General features: G+C 36.5%; 1 long non-coding RNA gene across 1 annotated transcript; it reads right to left on the bottom strand.

The window, feature by feature from the left end:
- Positions 1-7,798: 7,798 nt before the first annotated feature.
- LOC113308166 lies at positions 7,799-8,555 on the bottom strand. The gene is made up of 3 exons (XR_003339548.1): positions 8,406-8,555; positions 8,192-8,329; positions 7,799-7,891 (listed from the first exon to the last, which is right to left on the bottom strand). It is a non-coding gene; the product is annotated as an uncharacterized LOC113308166 (long non-coding RNA).
- Positions 8,556-14,256: the final 5,701 nt, after the last annotated feature.

Here is a 14,256-nt window from a genome sequence, read left to right on the forward strand (position 1 = left end):
TGTCGAGGAATCACAAACAGTGAGACGAAGATGTTTGTCACTTATTTATCTTGCCTATCGGAGAACTCTCACGATCTCAAGCCAATCATCGATTGTACTCGTACAATAGAAGATACAAGATCAGATCACACAACTACGATAAAGTAGTGTCGGTATGGATTCACAATCCCAATGAAGTCTTTAAGTCGTTAACCTAATTTTAGAGAATAAAATCAAAGGTTAATGGAGATCGACTCTAGCGGGCGCACTAGTAGCACACAGACGTGTGGGGATTAGTTTTGCACAATGCTAGATGTCTCCTTTATATAACCTTCAAATCAGGGTTTTGCCTTAGGTACAAAGCAATCCGTATTCACCGTTAGATGAAAACCTGATTTAGATTCAAGATAATATTTCTTAACCGTTAGATCGAAAACTTAGCTTGTCACACACACTTGGGTAGACGTTTACTGGGTTTGTGAAAACCATGCCCAAACGTGTACGTGTATGTTGGTTCAACATAGTAACCCAAAAGGTTAACCATATGAGCATTTCATATTAACCTTGTTTTTCTTCACCATAACTAGTTCAATTGACTCAAATGAACTAGTTAAAGAGTTGTTCAATTGCTATTAGATCTTGTGTAACTACACAAGACACAATTGAAACAAAGATGATTCGATTCGATTGAATCGGCTCATGAACATTATAGCCACGGTTTGCATAAAGCATTCCTTAGTAATTTAATGTTTCATGTTCAGAGCACATCTTTAGATCATAACCTCTTAAGTTCACAAACAAGTTCACGGACTTAAGTTAACCGGTTGAGTTTCCATACTCAGCAGAAATTCTCGGAAAGAGAAATTCCGTCAGTTCGCGGACTGGGTTCGCGGACTGAGTTCGCGAACTTAGCACACAAACGAGTTTTGGAAAATCCAGCAGAAATTCTCGGTCGAGAACTTCCGACAGTTTGCGGACTGAGTCTGCGGACTGGGTTCGCGGACTTGGCAAGCCAATTCCACAATCCTCTCGATTTCTCTTGATCAACAAAGTTCGAAAACTTCGGTTCAAGGAATACATGGTTATGTAATCTAAACTCTCATTTCAATCATTGAGACATTCTCAGAGGACGCTATGTAGTCGTTATTCACTGACCGATTCACGTCAGAGCAATTCTCAAAGTGATTGAAACTTTTCATGACTTTCGTCACTAGGTGAATATAAACTTGATCAAAGCGAAACGCTTTACCAACACACGATTTCGAGATAAAAGATAAGCAACGAATGCTCAGCTCGAAATTTCAAATGTGTATGATCTAGTCTATATAGCATACGACTTTTGTCTCATAAGAAGTAGGAGATAGAATAAATAGACTTTTGAGTGATAGATAAGTTTAAGTCTCCACATACCTTTTTGTTGATGAAGTTCCACGGTTCCTTGTATAGATCTTCGTCGTTGTATGATGAATCGCCATGAATTCCTTGAGCTCAACTACACTTTTATATCCTAGTCTGAGACTTAGCTATGTAAGCTAGAAATCAAGACTCATAGTTTTGATCACTAACATTGACAAACATGCTTGAGATAGCAACGCATGCGAGGTCGACCGAGCTATGCTCTAACACCTTCTTCAATTACTTAATTGATGTATCTTTTCTTATTAATTTGGAATTATTATGATGGTGGGTTTTATATTTTTGTTTCAAATTCGAAAAAAATTGATCAATTTTAGGGGAAAACTATTACTGCCTTTTTACAAAAATATGGTAGGTGTGTTATTGCTTGCTTTTAATTTGTTGCGGTAAAAAAATTGAATTGCTTTGTACTTAGAATTGTTTTTCATCACTTAATAATCATTATGTTAATAAGTGAAGCTTTCTCTAATTCTCATATTGTCATAAAATTTTGAGACTTTAGTGGATTCTGATTTCAGTTTTAGTATCTTATACTTCAATACCTACTAATTGGGGAAGAAATTTGTGAATCCAATTTGTTTTATCAGTTTTTGCAACTTATTTAAGGTTGTTTATGTTTATGAGGCTATTGATAGATGCATTTATGTGTCTATATTAGTCTCAATTCTCTGTAATGTTAGTACTCGATTTTGCGCTTATTTTGGTGTTTTATGTCTTTGTAGGTGTTTTTGGAGAAATAAACATGTGCCGGGAAATCGACTCGAAAAGTGACATTTGAACCTCCGGAGAAAATTGCTAAAGACACCCCTCTCAAATGGATAAGGGGCAATTCACCGTTATTTGCACCCCACATCTACTATTTGCACCCTATGGCTATCTGCACCCCACTCTGGTTAGGGGGAAACCTTTCTCCACGTTCAAAAGGAAAAATTGGCGGGAACTTAAAGACCAGTTGCAGCGACTTCACAGATTTGGTTTTGAGCGAGTTTATCTCGGAATTCTTCAAGGATATGGATTGATATGGTATGGGTATGATTGAACAGACTGGTAGGTGGATTTGTTATGCAAAAAAAAGGAAGAATTCTCGAAACAGGGAAGCTCTTTCACCGGCGCGTGTCACCAGATCAAGTTCTGGGTGACTTTAGTTTGAAGAAAAGTTGGATTTTCTCGAGATTTGATTGGTCCTGTCGTGTATATAAGGGTTGTTGGGAAGTCAAGGATGGTCTGTCGAGAGTTTGGGGGTGAATAGAGACCTTGGGGGTAGCTGCTGAGAAGAAAACTAGGTTGCAGAGACGAGTTCATCACCAACAGAGAAGAAGAAGAAGCACACAGTCCACACTTTCTGTGTGTCGTTAATTAGTGGTGATCTTTTCTCCAGTATTGCGACTGTCACTTTTTGACAGTTTTAGAGTATAGTTTCTTCGCAACAGTCATCATCTTTCTTGTAACAGTCAGAGTCTGTAACAGTCTGTTTGTAACGTCGTTACAGCGTTGCAAACGGCCTGAGTTATTAGTTTTCTCTTTTTTCACACTTTTGAACTATGAACACCTATTTTGAGCACGTGAATAACATGAGGAGCTAAACCCCAACACTGGGACAACGGAGGAAGCTATATTTCATCCATGTGGTAATTTAATTAATTCTTTATTTACTTTTTGCACCGATTTTAATTGAATTAAGGTTTCTATTAATTACCTGTGACTTTATTTGATGGAGCATGCTTAGTCCTAGGGATTCTTGATGTGCCATGCTTATGACCTACAAGTAATATTTTATGGAATCTACTTTGGCAAAGAATAGAATTAATATTTGTTTTGTTTTGAGCTATAATCGCCGAGGATTAATTTCTGAACCACTTGAATATGAAAAAAGTGAAATCCTGAGTCTCAGTAATCTGTCGATATTTGTGACAACCTTGTGGATATATTTTCATTTTTTCTACTATTAATTCTGAAACCAAATCTCTACAAGTCTTAAAGGAACCACTTTTCTTACCACTGTAAAAACTATATCAATTTTTGGCGTCGCCGACGCGGACTTGTATTTAGGTTTAGGTTTTAGATTTTTATTTTCTTTGATTTTACTTTGGGTATTTTTATTTTTGGTGTGCAGGTTTTGCTTGAAGCTAAAAGCGGAAACTTCGACTTGCCTAAGAAAGTACAGAAAATCCAGTTTGTGATTTATTTTTGTTATCTTTTATTTTCTTTATTTTTGGACTTGTATATATTGTTTGTGTATTTTTTTTTTTGTATTTTATTTTAAAAAAAACGCACGTGCACACACCAATTGCATCGTCAGACTACCGATTTTAGGAAAACTAGTGGATTAGTAAGCTGAACCCGTGCCTTGGGCCTTATGGGAGTTACCAGCTGAAAGTCCACAAACCTCAGCCTCGTACCTTTGGGTATATTTTGCTGTAGTAACCTGAACCTACCCATTTTAGTCAACCTTGCATTTGCACGTGCATAATAGAATGTTGAACTGGTATTACAATAGCCGATACAACGAATATCTGACTGATTTTCAAAATGGACATTACTTTGACCATAGTGTGAATAGTGGTTGGGAACATACAACTTTTGAAGGTTATAGTCCATGCCATGGTGAGCTCAATTACTATCCACATGCCAACCGGTCGTACGAGCAAAATTCCTCTCTACTAGAGTCAACACGTAAGTTAGCTGAGTCGACACGTAAGTTAGCAGAAATGAATAACTTAATTATGGACGAAAGCAATGCAACGAGTGAAATTTCTTTCCTAGATAAAATCAGGAAGTCATGTAAGTCGACTCAGAAAATGTTGTTAGAGGCCCAGGAAAGAACTGCTCAAGATAGTCTTAATTTCCAATATAGTGTTTCCAATAGTAACCTTGAAAATGAGGATAGTTATTTGCATAATCAAGATGACGAGGATAAAATCGGTAACACTACTTGTTTAGATGAGGTTCAACCATTTTCATGTTATTACAATGATGATTATGATGAGGATAGTGTTGATGAAGAATCTGAAATATTTAGGCATAGTGATCAGGAATTTGTTACTCCAATTAAGCTTTATAATGATAATGTTATTTCTAGTTCAAATCCAAATTATTTTAATAATTATTCACCTGTTCAAAAGGACGAGGATTTGACTAGAGATACCCATGTTTTAGACGATGTAGTACTTCCTTTTTACGAAGCTGGTGATAGTTTTGAGGAACGAGTTTATTCTGAGAACATTGTTTTAGAGTCTAACGATTTAGAAACATTAGTCTTAGACAAAGAACATGAACTCGTAGATCCATCAAATATGATGAGTGAGGATGCATCTTTCGAGTATAACTTAGAAGAAGCAATTGACCATTTTCAGGATTCCGATGATCTAGAAATTAGGAAAATTGTAGATAGTCTATCTAGAGACACCCAAAACTCTAAGTTTGGGGGTGAATATCATTCTCCCCGTGCTTTACCTTTAGCTCTTATAGAGATCCCTCACTTGGGACTTGATGTATGTGCCTCAACAATTGTGCCATATTACTTCATACTAGTTCTCCAGAACCTAATAACGTCCAGGAAGAAGTTCAGTTGTTGGAAACCCATCCTCTGGTTGATGTGGTTTACCCGGCTATGATAGCCAGATTGATTTTGTTTTCCCACCAAATATTTTTCAACAAATTATGGGAACGTATAAGTTTCAGACGTGTCAATTATTAAGTTTTGAGACTAAACCTAATTATTTTAGGAGATTAGGGTCGACACATTTGTTTAAGGAAGACCACCACTCTCATTCTGGTCAGCTGACTTAGAGGATCCTCAGTTATTCAAGTTATTATTATGTGCTTCTAAATTTTTCCAGACCTTAGAACCTGATCTTTTGGATTTTACTTATGAGGAAGTGCATCCCATGAAAATATTTTATTTGGACCCAGTCATAGAACCTGAACCTGAACCACAACGAGATATAGTTGTCTTAAACAGGAAACTAGACAAGGATGTGCTTTATTTGTTCATTTTCTTGGCATTTTGCAGATTCCTGTTACTTGTCATAACTCTATTTGGTTTTGATGACCCACATATATTTCGGTTATTACTTTATGATTTTATAAGGTGACTAATCCTTTCTTAGTCTGGCTGAAGACGTTAAACTTAGCACTTCTTGGGAGGTAACCCATCTTCATGCAACACGGTAATATCTTTCCTTAACTCTTTCGCTTCAAATGGTAACAGTTTCTCCTTGTTCATGCTTTTAATTTTTTCTTTAGAATATTGAGGACAATGTTAGATTTAAGTTTGGAGGTATGGGAGCAACTTTTTAGTTGCAATAAATAAACTCCAGAGCCTAGAAATTTATGCTTATTAAGGATGGCACTAACCAATCTAAGTGGATGGAAGCATCTTGGTTGTAGGAGTTGAGGAACCAATCTGATTAGATGTAAACATCTAAAGAGTCTATTCATAAAAGCACAGAGCTCAGGTGTTAGAAATAACATGGTAGTTTCTCCATATCTCGTTGAGTCCGTTTAACTTCTGTTTTTATTTTATTTTCTTTTTAAAATATGTTTCTCTAAGTGATTAGGTGGGGCTCACGAATCAAGTTGTTACCATTGCTAGGGTGAATTATAGTGATTGAGATACAAAAAAAAAGTGAAATGAAAAAAAGAAAAAAGAAAAAGAAATTGAGACCAGACCATCAGACCAAACGGAATAAAGTGTTCAATAAAATCAACCGCTGGTTCCCTTGTATATGCCAGCTGTGTTGATCTAGAGTTAGGATTGTCGACCACTGGTTCCCTTGTATATGCCAGTTGTGTTGATATTAGTCAGACTAGTATCTCAATCCATTAGGATAGGTTCATTTTTGTAGTGGCCTTCAGACAGATATGAGAAACACCGTTCTTCTAGTAAACATCATAACCATCTATGTTTTTCTATATCCATCTCTTAATCTATCCATGTGATTTGTTGACTCTGAATATTGATGTCCATAGTGCGACTATCTGAGTAGAGCTCTGTCACTTATATATGAATTTTAGTATGCTTGAGTGCAAACTCGTGTACAACAATTGGAATTTCGCATCAGGGTACTTCCTCCTGTAGTCAATAAGTATGACAACCAAGGAGATTCTTTAGCATCGTCCAAGGTTCTGCGTAGATAGTTAGGGTCTTGAGTATAAAGGTTTTGTGGGTATATCTCTTGTAAACCCTCCCGAGAATATAACTCGGCCACTAGGGCCACCTAGGGGTTTAAAGGCTTATTGCATACGGTAAATGCAATTGACGATGCCTGCGACAGTGAGTTGGGATTTTACTTTCTATTTTAGATTTGCTCGGGACTAGCAAATAATAAATTTGGGGGTATTTGATAGATGCATTTGTGTGTCTACATTAGTCTCAATTCTCTGTAATGTTAGTACTCGATTTTGCGCTTATTTTGGTGTTTTATGTCTTTGTAGGTGTTTTTGGAGAAATAAACATGTGCCAGGAAATCGGTTCAAAAAGTGACATTTGGACCTTCGGAGAAAATTGCTAAAGACACCCCTCTCAAATGGATAAGGGGCCTCCAATTGATAAGGGGAAATTCACCGTTATTTGCACCCCACATCTACTATTTGCACCCTATGGCTATTTGCACCCCACTCTGGTTAGGAGGCAACCTTTCTCCACGTTCAAATGAAAAATTGGAGGGAACTTAAAGACCAGTTGCAGCGACTTCACAGATTTGGTTTTGAGCGAGTTTATCTCGGAATTCTTCAAGGATATGGATTGATATGGTCTGGGTACGATTAAACAGGCTGGTAGGTGGATTTGTTACGCCCAAAAAAGGAAGAATTCTCGAAACAGGGAAGCTCTTTCACCGGCGCGTGTCACCAGATCAAGTTCTGGGTGAGTTTACTCAAACTTTTACACGGACTTGGAGTATTTTGGGCATGTTAGGTCGATTCAAGGTTGGTAAGATATAAGTTCACGTATAAAGGGGAAGGTTTCGTCCAATCTCAACAAAACAGAGTAAGAAAGTTTATCAGAAATGAGTTTTTGATACAGATTGATTTGAAGTACCCTGTTAGGATTCAACAGGGAAGGTAATTGTATCGGATTCGATTAAGAAGGGAAGAAACGTCACTCACAAGGAAACATGGCAGAGTATTCTCGAGTTATCATTCTTTGTTCTTTTTGGAAAATTTCGTAGATAAAGGGAAGATATTTTCTATATGGGCTTTTTAATAAAGTAACCACCTTTTTGAACCATATTTAAGAAACTGGCCGTTTTTTTGAATCTTTATATAAACTGGCCGATATTGACATTTTCCATCCTTTTTTTTCTTTCAAAAAACGGATTTAGGTAGTTAACTGGCTATGTGGCAGTTAACCTGCTAGGTAAAAGACGACTTAACCCTCGTCTGAGTTCGTAACCAAACCATTATCGAGTCAACTCGGTGACTCATTGCAACGGTCGGATTTGTAACGGTTGGATTTGTAACGGTCAGATTCAGCTTCATTCATATAAATTAGGCCCTGCAGAGAAGAACCATAGTATTTGTCATACTCAACAGATCAAAAAAATAAAAATAAATAAGACATGAGCCAAAATGAAGTAAACTCTCCAGGCAGCAGTAGCAGCAGCAAGGTAAGATTAAGATTAAAACAACCCCTAATTTCATGTTCTATATGTGCACAGGGAATTCATGATCCAAAGGTATGTCCTTGGATTTATTCCAGGTGCAAATATATACCATGTAATGGTATAAGGCAACTATTGTGTTCAAAAGCAAAAGAAACAAACGAAAAAATGTTTTTGAAGTGTTCAATTCCAACCTGTCAGTACTTTGAATGGTTTGACGATGCCATCGATCCTGTCAAATGCAAGATGGTGAAATTACCAGTAGAGAATGGTTGTTACGCTTGCGGAGAATCTGGTCATTGCTTCAAAAACTGCCCACTGCAAAATCAAACCTGCAACAAAGATCACTGCAAATCAAAGATGGAGATGAAATTTTGCAAGAATGAACACAACAAGAACATAGCATACCTCACTTGTACAGATTGTGACGGTTTTAAATGGGTCTCAGATGAAGTCTTCATTGCTGCAAAAAACAGAATTATGCATTCAAGTTTACAACTTAATGCTATATGTAAGGAACTCAACAATCTGAAAATGTAACCTGCAAATGTACTAATAAACAACCTGCCACTTTTGATTCAGCATTAATTCAAGTCTACAAATGAAAAAAATATTGTCTTCTTAAACACAAAAAATCAGAAAATGTCTTCATCTTCTTCTTCTCCTTCTCCTTCTTCTTCTTCTTCTTCTTCTTTTTCTTCTTCTTCTTCTTTCTCTTTCTCTTCTTGTTCTTCTTCATCTGACCCATACTCAATGTCTTCATCACTGTCATATAATGGAGGAGCTTCTGGATTCTCAATTGGGTGACATTCATCTTCTTTGGTGTTTTCCAGCTGAATATTGTCCACATCTTCAACAAACTTAACTTCATTTGTAGCTTTTGACTGACTGCAACCACTGCTACTAGCCTGTGAATGTTTGGACATGGGCACATCCATGAAACTCAGCTTTCTTGATGCACCTTCAACCACTGCTACTAGCCTGGCAGTGGCAGACATTCTTCCTTAAACCAATATAAATTAAACTTCTCTTTAACATCCACAGACAAACCCTTATACACCATATACTTAAGTGTCATCAACTCTGTTTCATCTCTATGGAAATCAGGAAATACCAAAGTCTCATTCTTTGGCTCCGCATATACACTGATATTCCTAAATTTGAACTGACTGCAACACAAATGAAACAAAATCAGATATAAACCTATGAAAACCCAATGAAAACCTAATTAAGCAATATTACTTAAAATCAAACACCCAATCACGAAAATTAAACCCCAATTAAACAATAAAAATTTGGTTTCAAATAAACCCTAATTACAAAGGAAAAAAAACAGAAACCCTAAAAATCAATCGATCAATTAACTATCAATACAATGATTTTCATCATATATTAAGTCACGGGTTTCGTTAATCTTACCTTGATTCAGACAGTTTCAATCCCGGTTTGTAACTCATCTTCACTGTATCACCACTATCTCTGAATCCCTAAATATGTAGAACTTTTCTTCCAAATACACTCTGGTCTTTCACTAACATCTATGCCTTCAACAAAAACAACTTCAATAACATCAGTTTTCTTTTTCTTTTCAAACATCTTCAATACCTAACCCTAGTTTCAGAACTGGGAGAAGAGAACGAGGGAGAAGAGAACGAGGGAGAAGAGAGGACGAAATAGAAAGTGTGGTGAGAGATTACACCACACGCGTCTTTAAATGGGCAAGGGCACAGTCGTAAATTCTCGTACCGAGTTTGACTTATTCAACGCAGCTGACCGATCTGCTGGGCCCAGGTGTCAACTCTAACGGAAAGGCCAGTTTCTAAAAGAATTTAAAAGCTTGGCCGGTTTATTAATTATATGGTTTGAAGCAGGACACTTTATTAATTTGCCCTTTCTATATCCATGTGGTATTCTATCTTGGGAAGGAGGTTGCATAAAAGAGAGAAGTCGCATTCAAAAGAAACATAAGAGGAAATAAATCTTGTGACTTTAGTTTGAAGAAAAGTTGGATTTTCTCGAGATTTGATTGGTCCTGTCGTGTATATAAGGGTTGTTGGGAAGTCAAGGATGGTCTGTCGAGAGTTTGGGGGTGAATAGAGACCTTGGGGGTAGCTGCTGAGAAGAAAACTAGGTTGCAGAGACGAGTTCATCACCAACAGAGAAGAAGAAGCACACAGTCCACACTTTCTGTGTGTCGTTAATTAGTGGTGATCTTTTCTCCAGTATTGCGACTGTCACTTTTTGACAGTTTTAGAGTATAGTTTCTTCGCAACAGTCATCATCTTTCTTGTAACAGTCAGAGTCTGTAACAGTCTGTTTGTAACGCCGTTACAGCGTTGCAAACGGCCTGAGTTTTTAGTTTTCTCTTGTTTTTCACACTTTTGAACCATGAACACCTATTCTGAGCACGTGAATAACATGAGGAGCTAAACCCAAACACTGGGACAACGGAGGAAGCTATATTTCATCCATGTGATAATTTAATTAATTCTTTATTTACTTTTTGCACCGATTTTAATTGAATTAAGGTTTCTATTAATTACCTGTGACTTTATTTGATGGAGCATGCTTAGTCCTAGGGATTCTTGATGCGCCATGCTTATGACCTACAAGTAATATTTTATGGAATCTACTTTGGCAAAGAATAGAATTAATATTTGTTTTGTTTTGAGCTATAATCGCTGAGGATTAATTTCTGAACCACTTGAATATGAAAAACAGTGAAATCCTGAGTCCCAGTAATCTGTCGATACTTGTGACAACCTTGTGGATATATTTTCATTTTTTCTACTATTAATTCTGAAACCAAATCTCTACAAGTCTTAAAGGAACCACTTTTCTTACCACTGTAAAAACTATATCAATTTTTGGCGTCGCCGACGCGGACTTGTATTTAGGTTTAGGTTTTAGATTTTTATTTTTATTTTCTTTGATTTTACTTTGGGTATTTTTGTTTTTGGTGTGCAGGTTTTGCTTGAAGCTAAAAGCGGAAACTTCGACTTGCCTAAGAAAGTACAGAAAATCCAGTTTGTGATTTATTTTTGTTATCTTTTATTTTCTTTATTTTTGGACTTGTATATATTGTTTGTGTATTTTTTTTTAGTATTTTATTTAAAAAAAAAACAAACGTGCACACACCAATTGCATCGTCAGACTACCGATTTTAGGAAAACTAGTGGATTAGTAAGCTGAACCCGTGCCTTGGGCCTTATGGGAGTTACCAGCTGAAAGTCCACAAACCTCAGCCTCGTACCTTTGGGTATATTTTGATGTAGTAACCTGAACCTACCCATTTTAGTCAACCTTGCATTTGCACGTGCATAATAGAATGTCGAACTGGTATTACAATAACCGATACAACAAATATCTGACTGATTTTCAAGATGGACATTACTTTGACCATAGTGTGAATAGTGGTTGGGAACATACAACTTTTGAAGGTTATAGTCCATGCCATGGTGAGCTCAATTACTATCCACATGCCAACCGGTCGTACGAGCAAAATTCCTCTCTACTAGAGTCAACACGTAAGTTAGCTGAGTCGACACGTAAGTTAGCAGAAATGAATAACTTAATTATGGACGAAAGCAATGCAACGAGTGAAATTTCTTTCCTAGATAAAATCAGGAAGTCATGTGAGTCGACTCAGAAAATGTTGTTAGAGGCCCAGGAAAGAACTGCTCAAGATAGTCTTAATTTCCAATATAGTGTTTCCAATAGTAACCTTGAAAATGAGGATAGTTATTTGCATAATCAAGATGACGAGGATAAAATCGGTAACACTACTTGTTTAGATGAGGTTCAACCATTTTCATGTTATTACAATGATGATTATGATGAGGATAGTGTTGATGAAGAATCTGAAATATTTAGGCATAGTGATCAGGAATTTGTTACTCCAATTAAGCTTTATAATGATAATGTTATTTCTAGTTCAAATCCAAATTATTTTAATAATTATTCACCTGTTCAAAAGGACGAGGATTTGACTAGAGATACCCATGTTTTAGACGATGTAGTACTTCCTTTTTACGAAGCTGGTGATAGTTTTGAGGAACGAGTTTATTCTGAGAACATTGTTTTAGAGTCTAACGATTTAGAAACATTAGTCTTAGACAAAGAAGATGAACTCGTAGATCTATCAAATATGATGAGTGAGGATGCACCTTTCGAGTATAACTTAGAATAAGCAATTGACCATTTTCAGGATTCCGATGATCTAGAAATTATGAAAATTGTAGATAGTCTATCTAGAGACACCCAAAACTCTAAGTTTGGGGGTGAATATCATTCTCCCCGTGCTTTACCTTTAGCTCTTGTATAGATCCCTCACTTGGGACTTGATATATGCGCCTCAACCATTGTGCCAGATTACCTTCATACCAGTTCTCCAGAACCTAATAACGTCCAGGAAGAAGTTCATTTGTTAGAAACCCATCCTCTGGTTGATGTGGTTTACCCGGCTATGATAGCCAGATTGATTTTGTTTTCCCACCAAATATTTTTAAACAAATTATGGGAACGTATAAGTTTCAGATGTGTCAATTATTAAGTTTTGAGACTAAACCTAATTATTTTAGGAGATTAGGGTCGACGCATTTGTTTAAGGAAGACCACCGCTCTCATTGTGGTCAGCTGACTTAGAGGATCCTCAGTTATTCGGGTTATTATTATGTGCTTCTAAATTTTTCCAGACCTTAGAACCTGATCTTTCGGATTTTACTTATGAGGAAGTGCATCCCATGAAAATATTTTATTTGGACCCATTCATAGAACCTGAACCTGAACCACAACTAGATATAGTTGTCTTAAATATGAAACTAGACAAGGATGTGCTTTATTTGTTCATTTTCTTGGCATTTTGCAGATTCCTGTTACTTGTGATAGCTCTATTTGGTTTTGATGACCCACAGATATTTCGGCTATTACTTTATGATTTTATAAGGTGACTAATCCTTTCTTAGTCTGGCTGAAGACGTTAAACTTAGCACTTCTTGGGAGGTAACTCATCCTCATGCAACACGGTAATATCTTTCCTTAACTCTTTCGCTTCAAATGGTAACAGTTTCTCCTTGTTCATGCTTTTAATTTTATCTTTAGAACATTGAGGACAATGTTACATTTAAGTTTGAGGGTATGGGAGAAACTTTTTAGTTGCAATAAATAAACTCCAGAGCCTAGAAATTTATGTTTATTAAGGATGGCATTAACCAATCTAAGTGGATGGAAGCATCTTGGTTGGAGGAATTGAGGAACCAATCTAATTAGATGTAAACATCTAAAGAGTCTATTCATAAAAGCACTGAGCTCAGGTGTTAGAAATAACATGGTAGTTTCGTCATATCTCGTTGAGTCCTTTTCACTTCTGTTTTTATTTTATTTTCTTTTTAAAATATGTTTCTCTAAGTGATTAGGTGGGGCTCACAAATCAAGTTGTTACCATTGCTAGGGTGAATTAGAGTGATTGAGATACAAAAAAAAATTGAAAAGAAAAAAAAAAGAACAAGTGAAGAAAAAAAAGTGAAATGAAAAAAATAAAAAGAGAAAAAGAAAAAGAAATTGAGACCAGACCATCAGACCAAACGGAATAAAGTATTCAATAAAATTAACCGTTGGTTCCCTTGTATATGCCAACTGAGTTGATCTAGAGTTAGGATTGTCGACCAATGGTTCCATTGTATATGCCAGTTGTGTTGATATTAGTCAGAATAGTATCTCAGTCCATTAGGATAGGTTCATTTTGGCAGTGGCCTTCAGACAGATATGAGAAACACCGTTCATCTAGTAAACATCAAAACCATCTATGTTTTTCTATATCCATCTCTTAATCTATCCATGTGATTTGTTGACTCTGAATATTGATGTCCATAGTGTGAATATATGAGTAGAGCTTTGTCACTTATATATGAATTTTAGTATGCTTGAGTGCAAACTCGTGTACAACAATTGGAATTTCGCATCAGGGTACTTCCTCCTGTAGTCAATAAGTATGCCAACCAAGGAGATTCTTTAGTGCCTTCCAAGGTTCTGCGTAGATAGTTAGGGTCTGGAGTATAAAGGTTTTGTGGGTATATCTCTTGTAAACCTTCCCGAGACTATAACTCGGCCACTAGGGCCACCTAGGGGTTTAAAGGCTTAATGCATACGCTAAATGAAATGCCTGCGACATTGAGTTAGGATTTTATTTTCTATTTTAGATTTGCTCGGGACTAGCAAATAATAAGTTTGGGGGTATTTGATAGATGCATTTATGTGTCTA

The sequence above is a fragment of the Papaver somniferum genome, chromosome 9 (genome assembly GCF_003573695.1).
Source record: "Papaver somniferum cultivar HN1 chromosome 9, ASM357369v1, whole genome shotgun sequence".
NCBI classification, from domain to species: Eukaryota; Viridiplantae; Streptophyta; class Magnoliopsida; order Ranunculales; family Papaveraceae; genus Papaver; species Papaver somniferum.